The sequence below is a fragment of the Pholcus phalangioides genome, unplaced genomic scaffold (assembly GCF_987345545.1).
Source record: "Pholcus phalangioides strain wild (caught in Gottingen) unplaced genomic scaffold, Ppha-v1.0 ptg000004l_1, whole genome shotgun sequence".
In the NCBI taxonomy this organism is placed as follows: Eukaryota; Metazoa; Arthropoda; class Arachnida; order Araneae; family Pholcidae; genus Pholcus; species Pholcus phalangioides.
In genome coordinates this window covers 15,070,522-15,086,560 of record NW_028301597.1, presented here as the reverse complement: position 1 = coordinate 15,086,560, position 16,039 = coordinate 15,070,522, and positions in this window count along the sequence as shown.

Sequence of the window (16,039 nt, the reverse complement as noted above, 5' to 3'; positions counted from 1 at the left end):
GAAATACCGACTAAGAATCAGAATCACATAATTGCAAAAAGCCATTTAATCCTTCCGAAATTCCATAGCGGAGAAAAACAAAAGCAAAAAATAAATTATCCCCAACAAGCTCATCTTCCATATTCTTTACTTACATTAATTATATTGAGTTTTTCCAGTCATTCCAACGTCAATGCTTTTAGTACCAAGATTAAAAGGTGGATATTTATCTGCAGTCATTCAATAAGATATCTTATTTGGCAAATGAAACACAGCATTGTCTCTGATCTAAACTTGGTCTAATGTAGTTTAAACCCGGAAAGTTCATCGCCTGATTTGAGTGATTTCGTACTTTAAACAAACAAAAGGACTAAATAAATTAACTACGTATTCCCCAAAAGAAAGTGATTAGATTGAAAATTAGATTAAATTAAGAGAATGGTTAAAACTCCACGAGTTTGAGATAGAAATATGTATGAAAGTCACCGTTTAATTCAATGGTTATGTTTTTCAGTCGTTATTACAACACCACTAGGACGTATGTGTCCCACTAAAAGACACCAACTGGACACACGCAGTCGGCCCACTTAATCGGATATCAATGATTCCAGCACAATATCCCATCAAGTGGGGTATCTGATTATACGGGGAACAATTCAATTTCCATTTTACAACAATAGTATAGTTTTCATATGGAAAACTGATGAAGGATCAATATTAATAAAGCTTCTCAATTTATAAGATGACGAAAATGAAAGGAAAATTATAGTTAATTACAATAATCACAATACCTAAGATTTTTACTTTTGATTAGAAAAATTAGCGCCCTCTATTGGCTCAACAGAGAACCGAAATAAAATAATTAAATCTACGTAGTGACGACAACTTTAACACTTGCAAGTTAGTACCTACTCTGAAATTTATTTTTAAATCTTAACTTAATAAAAAATTTTCCATTAATTCTAAATATTTTATTCAATAAAAACATTATGTGTATAGTGGTTGATGTGCATTAACAGTTGACGTGTAAAGCGTAATATTCGATTAAGCGGGGGAAAAGTTTAAATTATTATATTAGCGAGGAACTTTAACGTTGTCTCTATTTGAGAAATTATGGCGCCGATTTTTTCCGTTTAAGTGGCGTATCCTTTTATCCGTATGTCCCACTGATTTCTCCTTCTTCTAGTGCAGCAGTTCTCAACCTTTTCTGACTCGCGGAGCCCTTTTCAGTGAATAATTTCTCTGCCGGAGCCCTGTGTTTAACTCGAGGAGCCCTTTTTAATATATTATTTATATGGCGGTACCCTTTAGGCCTCTTTTTTTTGTTTGTTTATCAAATTTATTGATTTATTTTATTATTCTCGAGTGGCCGCGGAGCCCCTGGGAAGTGCACACGGAGCACCGGTTGAGAACCGCTGCTCTAGTGAATTTATTTTTTATTTTTTCCCGCATATTATCGATATTTTATGCTATTTGATTTATGAACATACTTTCCCCCCCCCCTGGAAAAAAAATGGTAGTGAAAGCTGATTCACGTTCTAATTCTGCTGTGATTTCTGTTTCACCAACGTAAAACTATCTTTCTCTTCTTTTGAATGGCAATTTCACGTTAATTTGAATTCTCTGAATTGTATCTTCCGTAAAAGTCAAAGGAATATATGTATATATTTTTTCCACTATATTTTGTTAAAGGGCCAAAGAGGAAAAAGAACGCAGTTCCACTTATGCTTCAAATGAGAATCGCCTTTGAAGGTTATTTTAGCATGTTACTTGATGTGACAGAAAAGTGATTTTGACGATCGTGTCTGTCGGAACAAACGAAACATTAAGCGATCTTTTCACATGAAAAAACAAAGATGAAGTCGTTGCCAAGAAATTGTCACGCACATTGAACATTGGAAACCAATCGAAACAATTACTACTTATCTAAACTCTCGAAAATGAGCGATGACAGACAGCCAGTTATAGAAATACATTCACAATGACAGACGTTTCTGTGCCCAACCATTGCCATCAGACACATGGATTTTTTTTTGCTCAGCCTTAACATAATACACTTCTTTTTTTTTTCATTTCATTATTACTGCCGGGATTTTAGCTTGGCATTTTTGTCTTTCCTGGTGCCAAAGGCGGTTTCTCCAGAGCCGTTCAGGCGAAACAAGTTACGTGCTGTAACAGCCCACTTTTACTTATCCCTACTGCAAAAAAAAAAAAGACATTTCGTCGAGGATTCAATGATTTGTGCGCGACAAGAAGAGCTTTTCTCTCTTCTCTTTCCATATATTATGCTTCTTTTTTTTCTGTTTTCGCTCGAATTCTGTCAAAAATCCTAACAGAGAATTTGAAAAATGCCACAGTAATCTGATCCTGTTTCCTGGTTCGAAACGGCTCTGACGCACATTTTCCTTTCATCTCGTCATGTTGCAACAAATTGAAAACTAATAAAGGTGGATGGAACCAACCAAATGGAAAATTTTATATGTAACACTTTCTATAACACACAATAATAAAACATTTTTTTTCGTAGAAGAGAAATGAATAAATAATAAAAGAACATATATTATTTTTCTGTACTTTTTGAAATAGCGTAACATTTTCTGGGATCTGTATTCTGTTTTATAGACAGTTATCGTTAACGAATTCATTTTCGATGTAAAACTGTTCTTGTTTCGGAGCCAGCCATAGTCCCTCTTATGCCAGAAACACGAATGTACAAATTTCCAATACTTAGGAAATGATGTATTAATGTTTACTCTTCCTATGTTACTCTATGGATGTTATTTTTCTAAAATGTTTTGTAACATTGTGTTTTAATAAGGATAAACATTTGCGTTTCTGGCAAAACGTAAATATCGAAATAAGTGATCCAATCAGTTGATAAACAAAAAAGTGAAAATTTGCACATTCATGTCTCTGGCATAAGCGGGGGGCTATATTCATAAGTTGTCAAGGAAATTTAATCCACCGGGGGTATAATTTAGAAATTTCGGCATCACACATATTTTTAGATAGTTTTCGTGCTCCTTCTTTAGAGGGAAGCTGACGTAGCTTTATAGAAGGAGCCTAGGGTATCAACCTCATTTTTTTTAGTTTTTGGGGAATAAATTCACTAGAAAATTAATCTCCGGCCTTGAGATTGCCAAAGAACCTGGCCTGGGGGCACTTTCAAGGATGTAGAGCCCGTGCCCCTCCCATGATAAAACGACAGTGACTGAATAAAATATATTTTTGAATTTTTTTTCTCTCATCTTTATCGGATACGTTGCTTCACTAAACGTATCATTTATAGAAATAAGGGCACCTAAAGCAATAAAATAAATAAATGCGAATCTTTTTTGCTAATGTCCGAAAGTCCTAACTGATATTACGAATACGTCCTTGGTGTTCTATATTTTAATATTTTAATAAAAGCTGGTGAAGTGAGCAAACCATAAAAAGTTTTCTAATCTGAAATTTTCAGAGAAGGTGAAAATAAGATACGTTATGAGTATGCAACTCACCGAATGAATTCGTGCAGGCAAAACAGCATTCTTCAGGTGAGACTAACTTTTTTTTCCAAAGTTTTCTTGGAGAGAAGAACATTTTGCGTGGAAAAGGTCACAATCTCGTCGCAATTTGATATCAACGCTATAATATGTGTGAAAATGAATAGTTGTCATCGTCTTCGCTCTTCACTGAGTTAAAAAAAAAAGAAAAATAAACAGACGAAGCTTTGGATAATTTAATTTTTTACCGACCGTTTTGTTTCATAATTCATAGTAAAAATTTAAATCACTCGTTTTATGAAAAAGAACAAAATCTAATTTGACTGACATCTGTCATTTCCATGAGCAAAATAAATCGATGCACCAATATTTTCAAGTATCACAATTTCTTTTTCTGTCACGGCGGCACTCGCAACAATGAACGATACAATAAGTCATATCATCGGATCACAGAGTATCTCTCAAATGGCACGAAAAATTCGAAATTCGACTATTTTTTTGCTTCACGATAAATCAAAAATAAAAAAGACGGTATTTCTTTCGTAAGGGCGTCACAAATTCAAGAGAGAGAGAGAGAGAGATCTTCACAATATCAAACACAAACAACATCCAGTGTCATTGACAACTGTCCACTGCCAATAATAGACACTTCATAAACTCGAAGCAAACAAAAATAAAAGGGAGAGACTATCCACAACTAACGAAAATAGAAAAGAAAAATTATATAGCTCCTTAATAAGAATTTCACCACTGCGGTCTCTTATGCGGTTTAAAAACAAGCTATTCTGGCACATAAACCCAAAAAAGAGTCGCTCTCGACCTTGGGCGTGTTATTTGGCTGTTTGGCAGCAAATGCTGGCTTCGTTTTCTCTCTCTCTCTCTCGTTGGTCTCGCATCTCATAGACAAATTTCTCTTCTCTCCATCAATGAGCAATCTAATGATTTTAATGCGGGCGAACAACATCAACAACACTCTTGTATCGATGTTGTCGGGGTGGACGTCACTTGTGGGTATTCAAACAACCGACGCGCACATCGAATTCCAAGCCTTTTTTTCGAGGGTCTTTCTCTTCTTTCTTTTTTTTTCTCTCGGATCGGTTTGTAGAGCGAAGGCCGTAGTTTTCAGCAGCGAATTGCGCTGACGCCAAAAAAACACGCGGGCACTGGAGAAGGCTGCTGCTTGATAACTGGCACTGGCGTATGTGTTATCGACCGACAGTCCGGCATCATCTTGAGTCTTATGAGAGAGAGAGAGAGAGAGAGTTAGTTGGTCACATAGGCACGTGGCACTACTTTAAGCTTTATTTATTTATTCATTTTTTTTTATTCCCATGAAACGGACGTGCTTTCAATTAACCATCACTTCGTCCTAATTGGTAATTTGGAAGCACTTTCCAACACCAGATTCGGTTGCCATTTATGAAATAATATCGTTCCCATATTGCGTGAAAATAATTTTTTGACACCGTACGATACGTTCATAACAAAAATATATTTGTTAAAGAATGATTTTCTTTGTTTCTTCGGTCTAGAAATTTTTTCGCTCAATTTGTGACCTTCAAAAGAAAGCCGTTTCTTAATCCTTTCCCTGGCGTGATCCATCGTTCTATCTCTTCCCGAGTATAGCTCGGGCATAAAGTTAACTAATGGTAGCATTACACATTACCCACACACGGGGGGGGGGGGCTGCAACTAGGGGGAAGCAGGCGGGTTTGGTGCCTCAGGTTCTGGACCAAAGAGGGCGCTGAATCCACCATTTAACTGCTCCTTCTGCGTTACAAAGAGCATCAAAATGCGTGCTTGGCAAGGCATCTACTTGATCTACTTGCGGCCCTGGCTACGCCTGTCGATTGTGCTATTATGTTTGAAAGTTTCTGATTACAAAAGTTAGCATAAAAAAAGTATGTATTAGTGTATACATATATTCAAAAAAATTGAATTATGCAAAATTTGACTTATCTCAGTTATCAATATAGGATAACTATATTTCACAAAATATCACAAACTCTTGATAATTATAAAAGTGTGTTGAATGCTTACTATCACTTACCATGCCAGTTTTCTCGTCGTTGCAATTAGTGTTTCCATAAAACCTAAACGATGCGAAAGTTATTTCCGTTATGAATTTCTAATTTTCATTCGTTTGCTTTAGGAGGCTCTTTGCGGCATTGACGAGAAACATTAAGCGGCATATCTCGCCTCCTTAAAAGCCTCTTACTTTATTTAACACTAGCTATAATACCCGGTGCTGCCCGGGTTTTCTTCAATGAGGCTTTTCGGATCACGTGATATCTCCCTCTTCCTTTGAGGGACATGCAAACCGTGTTCAAGTTAACGAATATGGCGACTTCCTGCGCGACTCATGAAAGAAACAAATCTAGATTTAAAGAAAGACGTAGAAATAAATAAATATTTTTTCTCTTTTTTAATGGGGGGGGGGGGGCCCTAGGTATTTCGATCTCCTTCCCCCCCCCCCCCGTCCGCTGAACTTCAAGTTATCAATTTGCCTATTTCTGCTTCCAAAAATGTTAAATTAAAGCTGTGGAATTAATTCGATGTTGATGTACTTCATGGGCCCATAATTGGTTTTAAAAGATCCTAAACTAAATGAATTTATACAGTTGAATATCAAAAGACAATTCGGAGACATTAATTTTCATACTTGAGAAGATATAAATATAAAAAGTTGAAATCAATGTTATTGTATGAATCTCCAACTCAAAAGAAGGTCCGGCTAATGACTTCATATTTAATTTTCTGGGCTTCGTATATCTCTATGCGAACTCACAAATAGAGAATTCAATACAATTTTAAAATGATTTATGTGGCGAAAAACCGCACTAAATTTCCACACTTCTACAGTTAAAATTGGCAATTTTAACACTGATTTCTATGGGGATCATCGTTTGCCTTACCCTCAAAGCAATGCTGATTATGACGTATATTCAAAAAGCTCTCATTACTGGGAGGATTGGAAAAAGTGGCAAACTATTATACATACACTGGCAGCGTTAAAGAAGTGACAAACCATTTTAAAGCCATATACACGTCTTAAACGCATTGCTAGGTAACCAAAGTAAACGTTCCGAAAGTGATTGTTGAGGCCCAAAAACCGTTGTTGCCCGACAGTTTTTTTTTTTATGCCCATTTGGGACGTTTGCCCTGCTCTGAAGAAATTTTAAAGTAGCCTATCGTTCAAGTCGGGTACCATTTGGTATACATGCAAAATTTGGCGACTATCGATCTAAAATTGTAGATTTGTATAGAGAACATACACACACAGACAGACAGAAAAATCAATTTTATATACACTCATGTTCATAAATTAAGGATAATTCAGAATCACACTGAAATCGAAATGTAAAGTAAAAATTTCACCTGTAGAATTATCACACACATCTGCGATGGTGGATAATTCTACCATCATAATTCTTCTGATCAGGTGGATAACTTGAAGCTCGGGGGGGGGGGGGGTGATTAATATACTTAGCGTGCGCCCCTTAAAAAAGGGGAAAAATGTATTCATTTCTACGTTTCTTTAAATCTAGATTTGTTTATTTCATGAGTTGCGCAGGAAGACGCCATATTGTTAACTTACACACGTTTTGCATGTCCCTCAAAGAAAGAGGGAGATATCACGTAATCTAAAAATCCTCATTAAAGAAAACCCGGGCATTATAGCTAGTTATACATATATATATATATATATATTGACAAGCCCAGATATTTTGCAAAGTTGATTTCTCGATGGAACACTTTTTTCCTATACCGCTTAGTTTGCACCTGCTGAAAAGTGGATTACAGCCTACTTCATTTTTTGAAAATGGCATTTTGAAAAGGCCTCAGCGATTTCTGTTTGTGCCGCTGGAAGAGTTAAACATTGTGCAAAATATTCAGAATGATTTACGAAAAGTGAAAGGCGATTTTCGAGCTTCAATAGCCTCATTTTTTTTCTAACATGTCCATGTGTGTGACCGCCCGTCCACATCCGTAAGTCAACCGCAGTTTTTTTTCCAGAGTTGAACAAGCATATGAACCTCGTTTAGATGAACAATGTTACCAAAGCTGGGGCATTACAATATTATATTATAATATTTTTAGTAAAGTTCTTTTACAAAATTAGACAAATGTGACCAATAGGCTTACTTACATTCACTCGAATGTAACCGAAAAGCTTATTGGTTGCATTTATCAAGTTTTATCGAAGAACTTTTATAGCGTAATATTGGCCTAAAGGCCAGGAATACACAATAAATGTTTGATAAAAGGTCTTTTACAAAACTAGAAAAAATGACCAATAAGCTTTTTGAATACATTCGCTCGAATGTAACCGGTACGCTTATTGGTTGCATATGTCAAGTTTAATGAATAAACTTTTCTGAAACTTTTAAAGTGTAATCCCCCGGCCATAGCCACAAAACGTCAACTAACACTACTCAGCTTAATTGTACTGACACTACTTCGACCTATGTAGTGCCGTAGTGGACGTATTTCATTGAAACTTGGTGTATACGTTATCTGGACAACGCGAAAGATAACTGCAATAAAAAGGGTACCACTTTCCGACATAGCGATCAAAAATTGAACTATTTTTTATTGTATCTTTCTTCCCGCCCCATGCATATATCCTGTATACCCAGTTTTATCAAAATACAGTACCCGTATCAGACCACAGAGAGCAACAAGCCTACGACGGTACAGTTATTCAATCATTACACTTCACTCATAGTTAGAAAAACTGATGGCAGATGGCGGCACCACACACAACAAGGCATTACACAGAAACAACCTTCACGTCAGGTTTATAACACGTACATCCACATTCCAGCATGTACCAATTCGTTAGAGGTTCCGCAGAGTAATATGGGCCAGATGCATGCAGGGTTTAGTAGTAGTAGTAGTACCTGTATCAGAATGGACGCTACATGCGTCTTAGCAGTGTCCGTTAATTACCCTGTATATTCCGAGCTGATATCTGCACCGTTATTTCCGGAAATTATAGATGTGAGTGTTTCCCAATGTCTTACAGCGCAAATTACTGTAGCCCTTGGGTTAGAAGCACAGAGACTATACCGAAAGATGGTTCGCTTTACTAATGTTGACGACCCGCAATCGGTTTTATAGGGGGGACAGAAATGAATGACCTTCTGTCGAAGACGTACGGGACGCGAATGAAAATAAAGAAACTTATGATAATGGGAAAATCTTAATAAATCCCGATAAGAGAGTAGAGGAGTAAAAACCTGTAGAGCTATAGCTGAACTATGGCCAAAAAAAAAATTCAGAGCTTTAGTCAGCACAATCACGTAGTACTCTGGTAGATATACTCGCAAAAGCGTCAACTGTCCTCTGCTCCAGAAGCAACGTTACAAAAACTTTCTTCGAAAGCACTACTATCAATTCGAGTAGGGTTTACAGCTACTTTCCAATAGCTTTTATCTATAGTAACGAATTTTATGACAGAGAAACCTGGTGAGGAGGGCTATTGGGATAAAGTCCAAGCTTTTCAGATACATCGAGGTCCTTGAAATGGGGAAAAAAATGTGCTCTACTCATTAACTGTTTACCGAATAAATATATTTACCAGTAGAAGTTCCTTGAGATTGTTAAACAACTGTTGGCTTATACAAATTTAATTTGCGAGAATCGTAAAACGCAGTGTGAGAAAGAATGTTGAGTATACAAATACAAGGCCACAACTGGCAAAATGTCCAACGAGGTGGCTGAGAAAAAGATGCCCATTACAAATATGGATGTCATATATTTTTAAAATACAGCAACCCAATTAAAAATGCAATTATAAAATTAAAACTATATATACATGATAAAATATTACAAAATGCCCAAAAAAAATATATTGTGTGTGATGATAAGTTAAGAGAATCTGCAAATCTCTCACTTTAAGAAATCTAAATACGGTCCACGCCGCTTAATGTGAAGTCAAATGGGGTGTGACATAAACGGGTATTAGTAAAACGGGACAACCATTTTTCTTTCCTACACATAATTGGTTGCAAAATGTTCAATCATTCCGGTTTTTTTTTTAATTCTATAAAACAGGAATTTTTTCCCTTTATGCTAAAATCTGAATTTTTTTTACTCAGCTATTATGAGGGGTTATAATGGAACTGTCTATAATGTATAACATGAACCATTATTATTTTTTTTAATGTGCAATAAGTTTTATAGATGCCTTGAGAAAGAGTGTCTCGGAAAAAGAAATTTGAATCTGGTCGATCGAAAGAAACTGATCAATAACTGAAGAAAAGAGCTTCTTTTCGTCGTACATTTGTCTTCAATGTAGGAAAGTCATTGCGAAAGCAGCTCCACACGTGCATGGATCACAATGAATACGGATCGATTAGAGAGTACAGAAATGCTTGTCAACAAGAAAAGGAGGAGAGAACACCTTTTATCTTCCTACATGGTCCTGCAGCCTGATTACGATAAGTTACGGAGGGAAATAAGTTTGGTTAAACCTTAGCTTCGGATTTAACAAAAAAAAAATTCGACTTAAAAAAAAACTGATAGCATAAACCGAAGTGTCGATAACTATGAAAGTATTTTTCCATGTTATGATATTGGTCCGTTCCGTTCTTTTGGGAAATGATAACAATACCCAAATGATAACATTATCCATAATTTTAATAAGTGACTACGACTGTATATTTATTCGAAATTCGAAAAATTATTGCTATACAAAAACAATTTTGGCAACACATACTGTTTTTATGAATTTGTTAACTGGGGATTTTTCACCCACGAAGCATTTAGATCACCAGAAAGGTGACGGTCACTGTTGAGCCGCAAAATTTTTTGTTCTTTGACGACGACACTGTAAATGAATGACAGGTCACTCGAATTGTCTCTTCACACTCATAGCAAATGGGGATCTTCATAAGGACAATTTTTTTTTTTTAACTAAAATTTTAGCTTCTTGTTCCCTTGATCCTTTATCATAAAAAGCACTCGTGCTTGTAGATACCTTGTGTTCTCGTGTACAAGCCGAGTTGTCGTCCTATATTCAGAGTACGGGAATCGGGTTATACACAGGTCAGATTTTGGCCTCTCTCATCAGTAAATCAAGCATTTTTGATGGCTATTCAAAGCTTATTTTAGAGCAGTGTTTCTCAACCACCGGGAACTGACAATAGTCAAACTTACCCGCAAGTCATCCGATGTTTTATCTCTTCCCCCTCCCCCAATTTATTTCACATTACTCGTTTGTATAGTACAAGGTGTGCTATAAGCCCTGATTCGATCTTTATCTCATCAACCATTCATCGAAGAGAGAGGTGTGGTTTTAATATAAAAAATGCTCTCAAAATGTATTCAAAAAGCACTCTATACCAGTTTTTTGAGAATGAAAATACAGTGTGTAACAAAATAAAAAGATCTAAATTTTTATATGGCCCTCCGTCTTTTAACTTCCGATTAAAAAGTTGTTGCTCCATCTCTCCTGAGGCCAACAAAAAAATTTGAAGTTCCATGTTCAATATTCGCTGAGACATTTGAATTCAAAAATCACTGAAAGGGAAGGAAAGAACACCATAAACTAACGAACAACGCTTCTTTCCTTCATTTACGCTATTTTTTCTCAACTTTTCTACGATTAATAAATTCAAGTAACTCAGCGAATATTGCAGTTAAGAACACGATATTTTTTTGTTGGGCTCTGCAGAGACAGGGCAACAACTTTCTAATTGGGTTTTTATGACCGGGTACATAAAAATTCAGTATCATTTTATTTTGTGACACACTGTATTTTGACTCCCAAAACTGGCAGAGAATGATTATTTAATACATTTTGAGCATTTTTTAAATTGAAACCATTTGCTCTACGAAGAAGAAAAAAACAAAGTCGTTTGTATAACTACAAAAAAAGAAAGCGACGGGGCCGCGAGAAAGTTGAGAACCACTTTCTTGAAGCTCTGGTCTCAATCCTCATTCACAATGCCCTTTTCTCTTCGAAACAAAATTTTGAATGCGAACAATCTCCTTAAATCACTGTCGAGCTATCACACGAGGTTGGACATGTCTTCCTAAATCTAAAATCGTATCGTAGTAACGGCAGCACTATACTTGGTCCAATGAAAAATCTGATTTTTTTTTTCCACGTGAAGAGATACTCAATAACTTTTAGGTTGTTGTGTGGTTAAGGTGCTTTTTTTCTCAAGAGTAAATAATTTTTATGATTCGGGAGTACCTTTCAACACATTTATTAGAAAACCATCGTTGAATCATTCAAAAATGAATTTTCTAATGTTTCTGCACCTAACAATCCAACAGTATTCCGATTAGTATCCCGAATCCGGAAACAGGACATGTTGGAGACCGGAGACGATAAGGCGTCCGTCTCAACCGGGCCAGCAATCTGTAAATGTTTTGCGGACCACTCAAGTGATCTGGAAATGTGCCGCAGCAAACTTAAGGGATTTGGGAACATGCCGCAGGAACTGTGTATGGAACTGTGCCAAAGGTCACTTAAGTGATCTGTAAATATGTCGTGGGCCATTTGAGTGATCTAAAACTGCACCGCGGGCCGCTTAAGCACCTTGTAATTGTGCCGAAGGTCATTTAAGTGATCTGTAAGTATGCCGCGGGTCACTTGAGCAATCTGTAAATGTGCCATGGGTCATTTAATTTCTCTGTAACCGTGCCACTGGTCACTGAAGTGATCTGTAAATATGCATGGGTGGCTTAAGTAATTTATATATATATATACACCGCGGGCCATTCAAATTATGTCGATTGGCAACGATTTGTAAATATGCCGCTCATTTCATTTTTGCAAAAGTAGGTCAAGGTCGCGGGCAACATCAGATGACCGTGACTCTGAATGTCACATTTTGATAGGGGGCAATGGGTTTGAGCATGTGATTCCTAAACATTCGGTTTTTATTTGTGAGCTGTTCACGAAGTTTCTACAATTACCAGAAGAATGATTCAAAGGTACACGTGTCTTCTATTTCTTCACAAGCCAAGGAAGAACGATTTCCGACCCTTACATTTTGGAGGTTTTTTACAAATACCATGAATGGAGGCTGTGTGTATTCTTCAGCAATGATAGAGAAGTAAGTTGGCGAACAATAAATGACTATTTTACACTATTCAAATCTATGTAAATCATATTATTACAGTGTGTTCCCTGAATCAACATCCCATTTTTTTTATGTTGACAATAATTTTTTTTTGTCATGCAATAGGATTCAGGGCACCTCATTTGCTTAATATAACCCCTAACAATTTGTCTCCTATGGATATTTCAACGCTTGCCAATTAAAGGGGAAATTCAATATTCCGACACCGATTGTGAAGGTAAGTGCTCAAACCCTGAGAAAACACTGGCCATAAATTTGGTAAAAAGTATTCGCGCTGGTGTTCAAAAAATAGATTCGCGCGCGCATTGTGAAGACGGGTTGTGATGTTTTTTGCCAACGTTGTTTTTGTATCTATAAATGTTGTTTCATGAGAAAAGTATAGTTTTTGGTTTATTTTTCTTTTATTAAAAAATTAAATATTTCACAACGAGTTGCGTGACTTTTGAATCACTCTGTATTACATATTCGAGCCGAGTCTATTTCTACTTTTAGTGTAAATCGAATATCGTTCGGAACGATGTCGTGGCGCGCGGCGGAATTCGACTCGCGTTTCAACGATTGGCATTTCATTTACATGAAAAAAAAGCAGTAGCCACATTCACTCACTACTTTTTATCATTTTTCTCGCTTTCTTTATTCGCTTGATTATAAAACTTTTGTGGAATGTGCGGAAGAAGAAGCCTCCGGATTGAGTTTATAGGACGCATGAATGAACGAATGGAGCTTATGGGGAAATGAGGCTTTGCTGCTTTCCAAGCGTATAAAAGACTAAAAACTCGCAACATAAGAATTTCGATTGTTTATTTCACTGTCACTGAATGTATAGAAAAGATTCTTTTCTTATTCAACAGAGCTACGGTGAGTGATACCTCTGCTAACGAAAATCCCCCCCCCCCGTGATTCTTTAGCTTCGGTTAGCGAATATGGATTCGGCCAATGAACGTTTTTGTTGTTACGGATGCACAAGGTATAACATGACAAAGCCACACAGAGAGCAGAATTTTCACGACAATCACCAGAATAATGTCACTCGATTTGAATGTTTTCAAGGTACACATTGTTTCGATGCAAGACTCCTTCGCGTCAAACTGAACGGTCAGGATTTTCTAAGAGCTTTCCTTTTCCATCTGCGTTATATGAGACACAGAAATGAGCTGATCACAAATGGATGGGGACACGTATGAGCCCGTCTAGATTGTGTACATAGTGTAAAATTGAAAGATCTTCTTCAATATCTTCTTCATTTTAGCCTTCGGCCAGTTTATCTTGGCACTTCTTAGTGTTTTAAAAAAGCATATCTTTGAATTTTACACAGTACCTACAACTAATTAATCCTTCAAGTACAGACTTTTGACAAAAAATTTTTATTTAAAAATTTTAAAAATTTTATCCGTGATAATCCAAAAAAACTGGTGTCCTCGTTCGCATGTAAGAAAAAGCAAGAAGAAGAAGAGAAATGAAAGAAGTAGCTGAAAGAGAGGAAGAAAACAAGAAATGGAAGGGGAAAATGAGAAAAGGTAGTCCGGAAAAATGTTGGCGCTATAACGAGTTTGGCATCGGATTATAGCGGTTCATTTAGTCGGAATAGCGTTTCAAAGGAGCTTCATTACAAAAATTCACACGTTTATTATGAGCTACTGAATCTCAGCGTCTTATTACTGTTATTCCATAAATAAAATAACTTATTTCATATGTATTCAATTTTAAGATAAGAAAATTCGTAAAATTGTAAAAACTGGATAATTACTTGAATATTTCTTGATATAAAACTTGGCTCAAAAACATACACTTTGAAATTATTTTAATTCTTCATAAATTTAGCGACGCATTTGATGAGTAAAAAAACAAAATAAACAAATGGTGGTGTCATTGGCTTTTAGTCCGTATTGGTTTGACAACCACAAATTTCCAGTTTTTCAGATATTGAAAGAACAACTCCTTTAGACATGATTTGAATGGAGCGAATCTAGGGATATGATAGCACCCGAAATGAGATGATGACCAGAGAGTAAAAACATTGCATTGTTGAAAAACTTTTTCTTGGCAACCTTGAACAAACTGATGCAGTACTCTCATTGTACACTGCCCCTTATCAATAAATCTGTTTCGTTGAATATGTTGGTTGTTTTGGTCCCTACACGCATTCAGGTATTCAGTGTGCTTTCGAAGACCCACTACCACACCAGTCTTTCTTTATTCTTCAGTTCATTTGCTCTAAACCAGTGTTTCTCAACCTTTCTGAAAACAAGGACCTGTAAAATGTCTGAAACAATTTGACGGACCACCTTTGTCCCGTATTTCTGGACATACCTGTAATTTTCGTTGTTTCAATTTTTTTATACATTTGTCCCGTTTCTCAACGATAGGCCTACTTATTTGAATTATAACAATTACTAAAGTCGTAATGCCCAGCGTTTTCATAATATAAATTATATTATGATAATTATGGAAAAAATTATAAATATTCATCTCACATATTTGTCAGGGGTTTACCGTTTTCTCCGCAATTTTTCAGAAATTTTAATATTTTAATTACGATGGGTAATTGTGCCTACTTTTGGCAATGTTTTTTTTATGACAATTGGCAATGTCCTGTATTTTACACGGATTATTATTAAAGATTTCAGTTTAATGTATTCCCCCCCCCCCCAATCAGAAATATGGTTATCAGATTATTTTAATATTTTTTTTCATGAAATAGGCCTACTGTATATTTTTGTTCACTGCGATTTGTAGCAGCTCTTTATTTCCGTACCCTTCAGCCATTTTAGCAATAATTGGAAAATTCCATTTAAAGCAATAAATTGAATATTTTGGCAAACTTTTGTGATATCCCGTATTGAATATCACAATTTTTCCCTTGCATTCTCCTCGATGATGTATGGTGAACCTAGGCATGAATTTATAATTTTATTTGAATCTATATGAATATTACTCATATCAATTACAGCATTACATATGGCGAATAATTTTATCAAGTCTGCCTGCGGACCCCTATGCCATTGTTACGGACCACCTCTGGTCTGTGGACCATAGGTTGAGAAACGTTGCTCTAAACTATCGTTATGCTGATCGATAATAGAGGAATGAAAAGCATAAATCCCCAAAACATTTCGGGGAGGGGGGGGGGGAAAGTGAAATGATGGGAAAAAAAATTTTGTGGAAATTTTCTTGGAAAATGACATCATACAAACAACAGTTAGCGTTGTAATGAGTTAGCGCTAAAACGGTTTGTTTACATTATAATCCCTATATAGAAGATTTGGTCACTGAAAATCTGTGGCGCTAAGCGGGTTTGATCACTAAGAGATCGCATTTGTCAAAGAAAAAAAAAATCACGTTTCAGCTAACGAGTGTGATTCTGGAACGACGAATGGTTTTCGTTATCCAAGGCATCACTGTATTTATCTGCTAAGACTTCACGCCTGTCTGAATATTTGGATCATCATCTTACATTTTAATGAGTTGCATACT